Below are 11,802 nucleotides of genomic sequence, written 5' to 3'. Positions count from 1 at the left end.
GCAGGTAATCTAACATAAAATATGAAGAAAATAATCCTATTCATTGCTCTTGTGCTTTTAGCCTCTCAGCTCAAGGCACAGAACTTGATTGAGAATGGAAGTTTTGAAAGTAGCTACAGACATCAGACGAGAGATAAGTTTGATGGTTGGAACTTCTCCAACGACCTTACACAGGAGAAGGTACGAGGGAAGCAAGGCTATGGCGTAAAGTTCTATATGAATGGCGGAGCTATTAGCGTGTTCAAAAGGGGCAATGCCAACGTCATTCCGATTAAGGGGAATCACGAGTACCGCCTATCTTTCTGGATTAAGAGTGCGACAGGGCAGGAGGAGCTACAGCCCTTCATTGTCTGGTACGACAGAAATGGCAATCCTTTGGGTGAACATATAGCCCTAGGCAATGTACGCCCTCAGGCTGGTCAGTGGACAGAGAAGCTGTTCCCCAAGCTACTTAGCCCAATTGTTGCGGTAAAGGCAGGCTTATATTTCAGAGTCTCTAGAGGGGGCGACTATATGATTTTAGATGAGGTTGCCTTAGTTCAGACGGGCGAAGGCAAGGCGATGCCTAAGCCCTCAGGCTTTCAGACGGCAACTCATCAGCGAGAGATAGACCTCTGGTGGAATGCAGGGGCGGAGAATACCCGCTGGGAACTGAAATTTGGCGACAAGACCCTAATCCTTGATCAGCCACGCTATACGGCAACTCAGCTAGAGCCGAATAAAAACTATGCTGTCAGCCTCAGAGCTGTAGTGGGTGAGGTGAAGTCCGAGCCTGTAGAGGTGAACCTCAGAACCCAAGGCTTGTCTAGAGGCAAAGACGACCCACAACGTGTCCCTCACCTGAGAACCTTAGGTCTAGAAGGCAAGCCCTCACAGACGATAGACTTGTACTTTAACGACCTCTACAATCCGAATGCGGAGATTCGCTACTTCATCAACGGCAAGTCCGTAAGACCTCAAAACAATCAGTTACGCTTCCCAAGGAAAGGCAAGCAAACCCTCAAGCTCATTATACGTGAGGGGGCAGAGGCTGAATGGGAAATTGACTATTACCTAAACGTTCAATAAATGAAACAATACATATCATTTCTTTTGCTGCTGCTCAGCGTCGTTGCCTGTCAAAAGGAAGAACTACAGCACAGCAGTCCGATTAAGCTAGGGACAGAAGCGGAATCCCTAAAGGAGATTAACATCAACAAGTTCACCGAGCGTAAGATATTACTCTCTGGGGGTAACGAAAAGTTCTCCGTAGATATTGAGAACTCTAAGATTGCTCAGGCGAGCGTCTACCGAGATACCTTGATGATTAAGGGGCTTTTTGAGGGGGAAACCTTTGCTTCTATCAAGTCGCACGACCAAGAGCTTAGGGTAGGAGTAAACGTCCGCCCACAGGAGATTAGTATCAGTCAGAAGGAGATACGCCTCTTCCCTGGGGAGATGAGCAAATTCGTCAGCGTCAATGGTGGTGGCGATCTGGTAGACCTTGAGGAGGTAGACCCTGAAAACCTTATTGAGACTCACTGGGACGGCAAGAATGGTATCCTAGAGATTAGAGCTTTCTACGAGGGGCGAAGCCAAGGTTCGCTTTAAGTCTGATAATGTATCACCTAGGGAACTTAAAGTTATCATTAGGGCAGAGGGCGAGATGAATAAGTTTGGCATCTATTCTGCCTCCTATAAAAGGTTATACTTTGACTTCAATCCAACGATGATTGTCAAGCGTAAAAAGGTTGGCACGTGGCTTGTGCAGGGAACGAACCCCTACGGAAAAGTGATGCCTTTCGGTGGGAATAAGCTTGTAGGTAAGTTTGAGCCTATTCGCAATCCCAAGGAGGGAACTTATATCGATTACACGGCATACTTCAGTCCTTACGTCAATGGCGTTTCCAATATCGCCAATGGTGTGAACAGGGCTTATGTGGAAAAAGTCAATAAGGACGAGCAGACCGTCATTATCAGAGGGCGAGGCTACAGAGCCTTACTGCCTATAGAACTCTAAACAAAGCAAAAACTAGAAGATTTTTTAATAACAAAAACAATAATTTTTATGACTAAATTTTACAAACTACTAAGTAGTTTAATCCTAATCGCCCTAGGCTTGGTAGCTTGTGGCGAGAAAGAAGAAATTGTGCCTACGGCAGAGCTACGCCTCAGTAAGAGTGAGCTGGTGCTATCTGTAGCCGATAAGTCTGAAGTTCAGATTGCCAGCGGTAATGGTACGTACAAGGCTGAGTCGGACAACCCAACGGTTCTATCTGTAGAGATAAAGGAAGATGTCAAGACCAAGAAAGCAAGCCTCGTGTTAGTTGCTAAGAAAGCTGGTCAAGCTAAGGTGCTAGTTAGCGATGCTAAGGAGCAAAAAGCACAAATTCTTGTTCAGGTAGTGGCAGACTTAGTCTTGCCTACAGAGGAACTTACTCTTCCTATTGACAAGACTCAGGAGTTCACCCTAAACGGCACTGCCAAGGACTACGAGGTTAAATCTTCGGACGAGCAAGTTCTTAAGGCTGAGGTTAAGGAGAACAAGCTAGTCCTAACAGGTGTCGCTGAGGGTAAGGCAACGGTTACCGTTACAGACAAGAGAACTGCTAAGACTTCAACTGTAACAGTCAATGTGCTTAAGAACATTCCTCCTGTAGCGGTAGAAAATGCTGAAGTAGCCCTATTCAAGGGGGCTAAGGAAGTCGTAGCCATCACGGCAGGTTCTGGTACTTATGATGTGAAGTCGTCTGATGACGCTGTCGCTACAGCTGAGCTAAAAGAGGCAACAGTAGAAATCTCTGCCCTAACAGCAGGTACAGCGACCATCACTGTCCTAGACACTGAGACAAAGAAAGAAACAACTATCGCTGTAACGGTTAGCCTACAGCCTTTCACTTTGGCTGAAACGCCAGAAGCTTTTGAACTACGTGAGACAGAGGTCAAAAACATTGCCATCACTGGCGGTTCAGGTACTTACGAAGTAACATCTTCTAACGAAGGTTTCGTTAAGGCTGAGCTAGACGGAACGAATGTTAAGCTAACAGGTGTCGCTGCAAACGATAGATACACGGCTAATACAGCTACGGTAAGCGTAAAAGACGTAGAGGCTAATGAGACGAAGACTTTCACCATCAAGGTTTACAAGAAAATCAATATTGGTAAGGCTACCATAGAAGTTAAAATTGACAAGTCAGACGTAACGCCACTAGTTGCAGGTAATAAGGACGGCATTCAATTCCTATTCCCAGAGGGACAAGAGGATATTGTTAAAGTAGAGCTACAGGAAGACCAATTCGGAAGCTCTGAAATCAAGTTCACAGGACTTAAAGAGGGCGAAACGATTGTAACGATTTCTGATGGCTCTGAGTTCATCAAGACCGTGAACGTTACCGTTATTGGTATTGAAGCCCCAAAGATTACTGACTATAATGGTAAAGCAATTGAGAAAATAATCCTTCCTGCAGATGGTTTAGAATTATTTTTTAAAGGCGGAAGCGGTAAGTTTGAGGTATTATTCTCTAAAGAAAATGTTGTTACAGCAGAAATAGATGCATCTGGTGTAGCCTATGGATTACCTGCTACTTTAAGTATAAAACAGGTAGAAGGAGCTGAAGCAGGGGAAGTCATTCTCACTCTAAAGGATACGCAAACGAATAAGACGACTCAGCTTACCTTGATTATAGCTGCACCTTACAGCCTAAGGTTTACACGAGACGGACAAGACCTTACAGCTGAAAAAGACGGCTATAAAACGCTTAAAGTAAATGTTCGTGTAGGCGAGACCATTAAGGTTCACTTCACAGGTGGCTCAGGCTCATATAGAACAGCAGGAGTAAACAAAGAAAAGGATTACTACGAGTTCCTAGACGGTACAGAGCAAGAAGAACAATATGGTATCTATGGCGATAAAAGAAAGTACCAACAGGTTGAGGGTAGCGTCCTAACCATTAAGATGAAGAAAGCGACAGGCAACAAGGGACATAAGATTACTTTGAAAGATACGGAGAACAATAACTTTAAGGTTAAGTTCATCATTGCAGAAGCAGCTGTTACCCCTGAGCCAGAAGAGACTACACCTAGCGGGGAACTTCAATTTGACTACGAAAGCATTATGCTTACGGGCGACGCTGCAGGTAGAAGTAACAAGCTACTAGATTCAGGTTCTGGGGCATCTCTATGGAATCCAAGTAATCGTCTACCTCAGTTTACTAAGAGTACAACAGAGTCTTACACTTGGATCGCTGAGGACTTCACGCTACAACGTGGTGGTTTCAAGATCGTTGGTAATCGTAGTTGGAAACCACAATGGGGAGAGTTCCGTATCGTAGAGGGAACTACCGAAGCACAAGGTAAGAAGAATGAGGGGGCTAATGATCCAGGTGATGGTACAGTAGACCAAAGCGCTGTTGGTCGCTATGACCTTACGTTTAACACCAAGACAGGTGTCCTTAAGCTTAAAAGAAAGTAAGCTAAGGTACGTTTAATAATCAGAAAAAAGCCTGAGACGAACTCGTCTCGGGCTTTTTTTATTTAGCCTTATAAGCATCTTAATTATAGGTGGTGAGAGCGTTTTGAATAATCTATCAGAATGCTTATAAAAAGCTTGGTTTTTGACTTCAAAAAGTCTCCCTGAAGACTTTTTCAACTCTCCCCTGAGATTTTTTGAAGTCTTCCCTATAACTTTTTTAAGTTTCCCGTCTAACTTTTTGAAATCATTTTGGTGATTTGTAATTATCTTATTTTCAGTGAATTAATTCCCCTCTGTGGGAGGGGGGCAGTGAGCCGAAGGCGAACTGACGGGGTGGGGCGGTACTGAGTCTCAGAAACCCACCTGCACTGAAACCACCCCGTCACTCACTACGTTCGTGCCACCCCTCCAGAGGGAGGGAATAGCTTTTTATGATTTTAATATGCTAATATAGAGTGTTTTACAATTCCCCTCCTTGTAGAGGGATGCCGAGCTTGCTCGGTGGGGTGGTGCTGTTGACGGGGTGGTCTTCGTGCGTTAACCTACCAAAACAGCCTGTGGCTGCTTTGTCTGTATAATCCAAACCCTATATATAATAAAGGTATAACAAAAGGAGACATAATTGTCCTTTAGTGAGCTAGGGCAAAAAGGAACAAAGAAATTTCATTCTTTCTATTGAAATTTCTTTGCTCGTATCGTTTTTTTGTAACAAAGGCAGAATATTCTGTTTAATAGTATTTTATGAATTAATTATCATATATGGAAACAATATGAAAGATAACAAATCATATCAGTGTAGAGACTACCAAAGTCCTTCAGCTGTTATTTATGAATTAGAAACGAGCTTGTCTTTGCTTAAATGTAATAGTAATCCTCTTAAGTGTGATCAGGAGATTGAGGGGATAAGTGGTAGACCCCATCAGGGCGGTTGGTTTTCTTAGTAACTCATAAACAATACGAAAATGAAACATATATATTCAGTTTTTTTTGCTCTGCATTACCTTGTTGGTCTCTTGCAAACAATATATCGAGCCTATAAGTAAGGATAGTATCAAGCAGAAGCTTACAGAGGAGCTTAGGCTAAGCCTAACAATGAATTTAGAGTTTGACTATAATCCTAAGGAGGTTAAGGAAGCCTTGTGGGAAGATAAGGGACAGACTCAGGCTAGGAGCTTTATTTATGATACTCAGGATATTCTAAAGACAACGAGTGGCGTTATTCCATTTGAGATTGATTGGAAAAAAGATAAACGTGGGGACTATGTTACGGGGGTGTTATACTTTCAGAAGTTTGACGATCAGGGACAGCCTATAGTGGGCGAGTCTACAAGATTTCTAGTTAAAAATGCGAAGTTTTATAAGGTCAAAGGTAAGGAGACGAAGGGGGCTTATAGGGTTCAGCTAAAAGAAGTCTCTCTTTCCAAAAAGCTGGTAGCAAAGCTTAGGGACGATAAGACTAAAGGTTCTTGGAAGTTGTTTAATGCCTTTATTGGTGGAGAACCGATCACTAATACAACGCTTAAGAATCGGTATGGTGCTGACTGGCTGAACCCCTCGGATATAGAGGAAAATATCATTGTTAAAGAAAAGCAGGGTGGAAGCTATAAGTTTATCAAGGGCAAAGTCAAAATTGATAATATCCCAACTAAGTTAGAAAAAGCTATAGATCTACTGCTTTTGCTACGGGGGGTATCTATTATGACCTATTTAATAGTAGTAAGCCAGTATTTGCCTCAGGACAGTCGCTCGTAATGTACTATAAATCTATTGAACGTCCTAAAACACCGTTAGAGTTTGTTGCCCTTGGCGATGTAGAGAACGTTTGGTCTAAAGCGACCTCTGTTCGTACAGCTTGGTTTGGAGAAGATAAGGTCTTAGCTGCGAACCCTTATACAGCGACTGCTCCGACTGCATTAGCTCTTAATAAACTTGTTAGTGATAAGTTTAGCGGACAGTTTGCTGTCTCTTCTCCTTGGTCTACTATGGCACCTGCAAGGTTGGCTTACGAAAGTTGGTACAGCAGGGTAATGTCTATAAGAATAGGGGGTATCACGTGCCAAGTAGTTGGGAATTTAGAGCCTTTATGCCTAGCTTAAAGGATTGTAGGTTTCAGGATTTAGGGCCTGTCCTTATGTGCCATTATGAGGGAGAGGAGGGCGTTGCTATATTAATCATCTTTTTCCTCGTTAGGATCTGTAGCGTAGCCTATGGCTTTGTTGGGATAGGCTGATAAAAAGAAAAAAGGATTTGTCTGACTTGACAAATCCTTTCGTTTGAGCGGAAGACGGGACTCGAACCCGCGACCCCAACCTTGGCAAGGTTGTGCTCTACCAACTGAGCTACTTCCGCAATTGACCTCTGAGGTGTTCCTCTCGGTTGCGAATACAAAAGTAGAAACTTTTTTTTATTTGTGCAAACTTTCAGGGGAGAAATTTTTAATTATTTTTCTATGTTTTACTTAAGTTGCTGATATATAAGCGGTTATCGTTTTTCTGCTTTTGGGGACTAAGTAGGATTAAAACAATTAGAGCCTTGTCTCTGTTAAAATTACTGAATCACTAAAACACGATTATTTAATAATAAAAAAGATTTATCACTATGAAATATGAATTAATTACTTTGCCTTACGAGGCAACAGCCCTAGAGCCTGTCATCAGTGCTGAGACATTGTCTTACCACCACGGCAAGCACCTTCAGGCTTATGTGAATACGCTTAACAGCCTGATTGAGGGAACAGAGTACGCAGAGATGCCTCTAGAGGAGATTATCCAAAAGAGCCAAGGGGGACTATTCAACCAAGCTGGGCAGGTGTTGAACCACAACCTTTACTTCCAGCAGTTCACAGCCCCAGGTAAGGGTGGCGAGCCTACAGGCAAGCTGCTAGAACTTATGGAGGAGAAGTGGGTAGCTTCGCTGCCTTCAAGGAAGCCTTCACACAGTCTGCCCTAACGCTATTCGGTTCGGGTTGGGCTTGGCTAGTCCTTACTCAGGAGGGTAAGCTAGACATCGTTCAGGAGCCTAACGGCAGTAACCCTGTTAAGCACGGTCTAAAGCCAATTATGTGTATTGACGTATGGGAGCACGCCTACTATGTAGACTACAGAAACAGCCGTCCAGACCACGTCAAGGCTATCTGGGACATCTTCAACTGGGCAGTAATCGCTGAGCGTCTATAGCAGAAAGCCTTTAATCTTATATGGTAGGGGTAGAGCCGTTTTGTGGCTCTGCCCCTATTATTTATAGCTTGGAGGTGGGATTAAAAAGCTATCTTTGTAGTCAATGAAAACGAATATCACTTTTAAGCCTGTAAGCCTAGAAGATAAAGAGGCGATACAGCGTTTTACTTTACAGGGAAAGGCTCAGATTTGCGACCTTTCCTTTGCGAACCTTTTCGGTTGGGCGAGGCGTTATCAGACCTCTTGGACTGTCCTCAATGATAGTCTGGTGATCCGATTTATACCTAAGGGAGAAGAGAATCCTGCCTACCTCCTGCCTGTATGTAACGAGCCTAGCCTCCTGCACGAGACTCTGCATAGTCTAGAGGCATTGTCTAAAGAGGAGGGACATCAACTCGTGTTGATGGGCTTGCAACACAGCTGTCAGGAAGTGCTTGATGAGATTTGTCCGAACCTATTCCTCTTTGATAATGATAGGGGTAGCCAAGACTATATCTATCTGAGGGAACAGATGACAACGCTCTCAGGGAAGAAGTTGCAGAGCAAGCGTAATCACATCAATAAGTTTATTAGCCTTTATCCTGATTATCAGACAGAGCCTATCACGCCTAAGAATGCAGACGAGTGCTTAGCCCTAGCCAAGGATTGGCTTGTCGCCCAGCAGGATCATTCAGACCCTGACGAGCTGGTGATGATAGAGCGTATGCTGACGAACCTAGAACCTTTGGGCTTGTTGGGTTTACTCATCAGAGTAGATGGGCGTTGTGGTGGCTTTTAGTCTTGGGTCGCCTATCAACCACGAGACCTTTGACGTGCATATAGAAAAGGCACTAACTGAGTACGAGGGGGCTTTTACGATTATCAACCGAGAGTTTGCCCGCCTCGTGCCAGAGCAGTACGTCTACCTAAATAGGGAGGAAGACTTAGGGATAGAGGGACTTCGCAAGAGTAAACTCTCCTACAAGCCTGCCTACCTACTAGAGAAGACTGTCGCCTACTTAAATCCTGATAACAACTGTGCGAGTAAGAGCTAGGAGCCTATGGCAGGCTTGTTTTGAGGACGACGAGCGTTTCGTAGACTTTTATTTTGATAGAGTCTACAAAGCTTCGGAGGGCAAGCTTATTTTCTCAGGTGTAGGGGAGGGCGAAGCCATAGGACAAATCCACTTACCTGTCTATCGCTTTCGCCTAGGCAAGGGCATAGAGCAGAAGGCGAACTACATCTCTGGAGCCTGCGTCCTGAAAGAATATAGACGTCAGGGGCTGATGACTCAAGCTCTGAGGGAGGTACTGAGGAAGGCAGAAGCTGAAGGCTTAGCAGCAAGTTTCCTCATTCCTGCCGACGCTGGACTAAGAGCCTATTACGAGGCACGCTTTGGCTATAAGACCTTTGTCTGGCGACGGCTGACGGCAGACCCCAAGGTGATATTAAACTTGACAAAGCCTGTCGTTGGGGAATTGCCGAGGGAGGAGGCGGAGTTCCTCGCCTTTGCCGAGGATTATTGCCTAGAGCAGGGCTTAATCCATAGCCTAGAGCAGTGGGAGAATATCCTTAGAGAGTATCAGCTATTCTCTGAGCATTCCTCGGTAGTCTCTGTTCGCTCTGAAGAGGGTTGCCTGCAGGCGGTTGCCCTTTGTCGCCGAGACGAAGAAAAGAAAAAAGTCTTTATAGACGCTCTTTACGGCACGGAGGTAGGGAAGAAAGCTTTGCTAGAGCAACTCGCAGAGGAGTTGCCGAATTTTACGCTCTATGCCTATGAGACCTTTAGCGAGTCTATAGAGGGGACAGAACCTTATACAATGATTAAAATTCTAGAACCTAAGCTGGAGCAAGCCTTTCAGGGGCTGACAGCTGTGGGCTTATTACACGAATAATAACTGATATTAAAATGCAAATTAAAAGATTATTGCCCTTGACGGCTTTACTTGTTTTCTCGCTTTTGTGGGCGTGTCAGGAACAGTTGCCAGACCTGACACAAGAGAAAGAACAGGTAACAGAACAAGAAAAAAAGGGCGAACAGAAGAGGACTAAGGAACAGCCGAAAAAGAAAGGTGAAGAGAAGTCTGAGGACAAGCAAGCACAAAAGGAAGAACAGCCAAAGGCTGAGGAAAAACAAGAAAAGGCGGAGGAGGATAAGCCCCAAGAACCACAAGCCGAACCAGAAACTCCACAACCTGACAAACCAAAGGTAGAGGAGGAGCAACCACAGGCTGAGGAAAAACAAGAAAAGGCGGAGGAGGATAAGCCCCAAGAACCACAAGCCGAACCAGAAGCTCCACAAGCCGAAGAGCCGAAGGTAGAGGAAGAGCAACCACAGGCAGAGGAGCAAGAAGAAAAGGCGGACGAAGACAAGCCCCAAGAACCGCAAACCGAACCAGAAACTCCACAGGCCGAAGCCCCAAAAGAGACAGAGGATTATGCCGAGCCTGCAAGCAAAGCACCTATGATAGCGATTGACTTTACTGGCCAACATTGTGGTGTCTGCCCCAATATGACAAGGTCGCTTCATAATTCCCAAAAAGCGTATGGAGAGGATAAGTATCTGATTGCTGCCCTACACCCAAGTCAATACTATTCTTATCGTAATCTAGGGACTAGCGTCAAACTTTACAACGAAGAAGCAGCCATCTATTACAACTCAAATGGCAGAAAAAATAAAGGATTTCCTACGCTAATCTACAATGCATTAGGTAAAAAAGAGTCGGCATTATCGCTATATCAGGAGTTTCAAAGAGATGACCTGTTGAAGTTTGAGGGGTCTGCTCAGCTGACAGATAGAACGGTTTCTGTGAACCTTAAGACGTGGTTGCGTAGCAATCAGAAAGATTTCATCAAGGGCAAGGCAATATATATCTTAATTTGGTGTTTAGAAGATGATATTACGGCAGCACAAAAGGACTATCATAGATGGGGATTTCCTAAGCATCAAGATGTATTCAGAGGAAGCCTTAACACCACGTGGGGTGAGCCATATATCATTGGTCAGCCTTATGAAAAAAACTTTGAACTACCTCAGGCAGTGGACAGACCAGAGCATTGCAAGTTATTGGTGCTATTCCTAGATAATGAGGATAAAGTCATTTATGACGGAGGACAGATTAAATTAAAATAAAGATTAAAATGAATTTGAACCTTATGGTAAATAAAAGATTATTGCCCTTGATGGCTTTGTTTGTTGCTTCGCTTTTGTGGGCGTGTCAGGAGGAATTGCCTGACCTGACACAAGAGAAAGAACAGATGGCAGAACAAGAAAAAAAGGGCGAACAGAAGAGGACTAAGGAACAGCCGAAAAAGAAAGGCGAAGAGAAGTCCGAGGACAAGCAAGCACAAAAGGAAAAGTCTAAGGACGAAGTTCCACAAGACCCCAAGTCTCCCCAAAAAGAAGACGAGCCAAAAGCAGAGGAAAAACAGCCAAAGGTAGAGGAGGAACAACCACAGGCAGAGGAACAACAAGAAAAGGCAGAGGAGGACAAGCCCCAAGAACCACAAGCCGAGCCAGAAACTCCACAAGCCGAAGAGCCAAAGACAGAGGAGGAGCAACCACAGTCTGAGGAGGAACAGCCCAAGGTAGAAGAAGAACAACCAAAAGTTACTGAAGACTGGGGCTATTTGCCTAACCATCAGTTTGCAGAGCCTGCCAAACGTTCCTCTGTTGTGGTGGTGAACTTTACAGGTCAGTACTGTCTAGCCTGTGTGCGTACGGATAGATCCCTAAATGACAACGTCAAAAAGTATGGCCGTGGGCGTTATATCGTGGCAGCCCTACACAGCCGAAAGGATTACTCCTATGATGCTTTTCCAGAACGTTACTCCAGACGCTTGTATCACCCTCAGGCTTTTGAGTATGCCGTGAGTATGGGTTATGCAGGCGAGGGCGTTTCTGAGGGGCTAAAGGGTTTGCCAATGACTTCTTTTGATGTCTTGGGTAAGGAAGAAATCTCTAATAAGGATTTGACGGAAACCTACAAAGAAGCAGATTACTTAGAGGATAAGTTAGAACTTAGTCTAGAGGGCGAGCGTCAAATCAGCCTGAACTTAACAACTCGCCTGAGGGAGGACAGGAAAGCTGAGTTTGAAAATGGCCGAAAGGTCTCTGTTATCGTTTGGGTCTTGGAAAACCAACTAAAAGCGGCTCAGTACGGAGCTGGATCTTCTAAGACAAGCTATTGGAAGAA

At 44.5% G+C, this 11,802-nt stretch overlaps 1 non-coding gene across 1 annotated transcript; it reads right to left on the bottom strand.

Moving 5' to 3' along the window:
• Window positions 1-6,726: 6,726 nt before the first annotated feature.
• On the bottom strand, window positions 6,727-6,799 carry TRNAG-GCC (transfer RNA glycine (anticodon GCC)). The gene has a single exon. It is a non-coding gene; the product is annotated as a tRNA-Gly (tRNA).
• Window positions 6,800-11,802: the final 5,003 nt, after the last annotated feature.

This window comes from Globicephala melas, unplaced genomic scaffold, assembly GCF_963455315.2.
Source record: "Globicephala melas unplaced genomic scaffold, mGloMel1.2 SCAFFOLD_872, whole genome shotgun sequence".
Taxonomy (NCBI): Eukaryota; Metazoa; Chordata; class Mammalia; order Artiodactyla; family Delphinidae; genus Globicephala; species Globicephala melas.
This window is presented reverse-complemented; position numbering and strand designations above follow the sequence as displayed.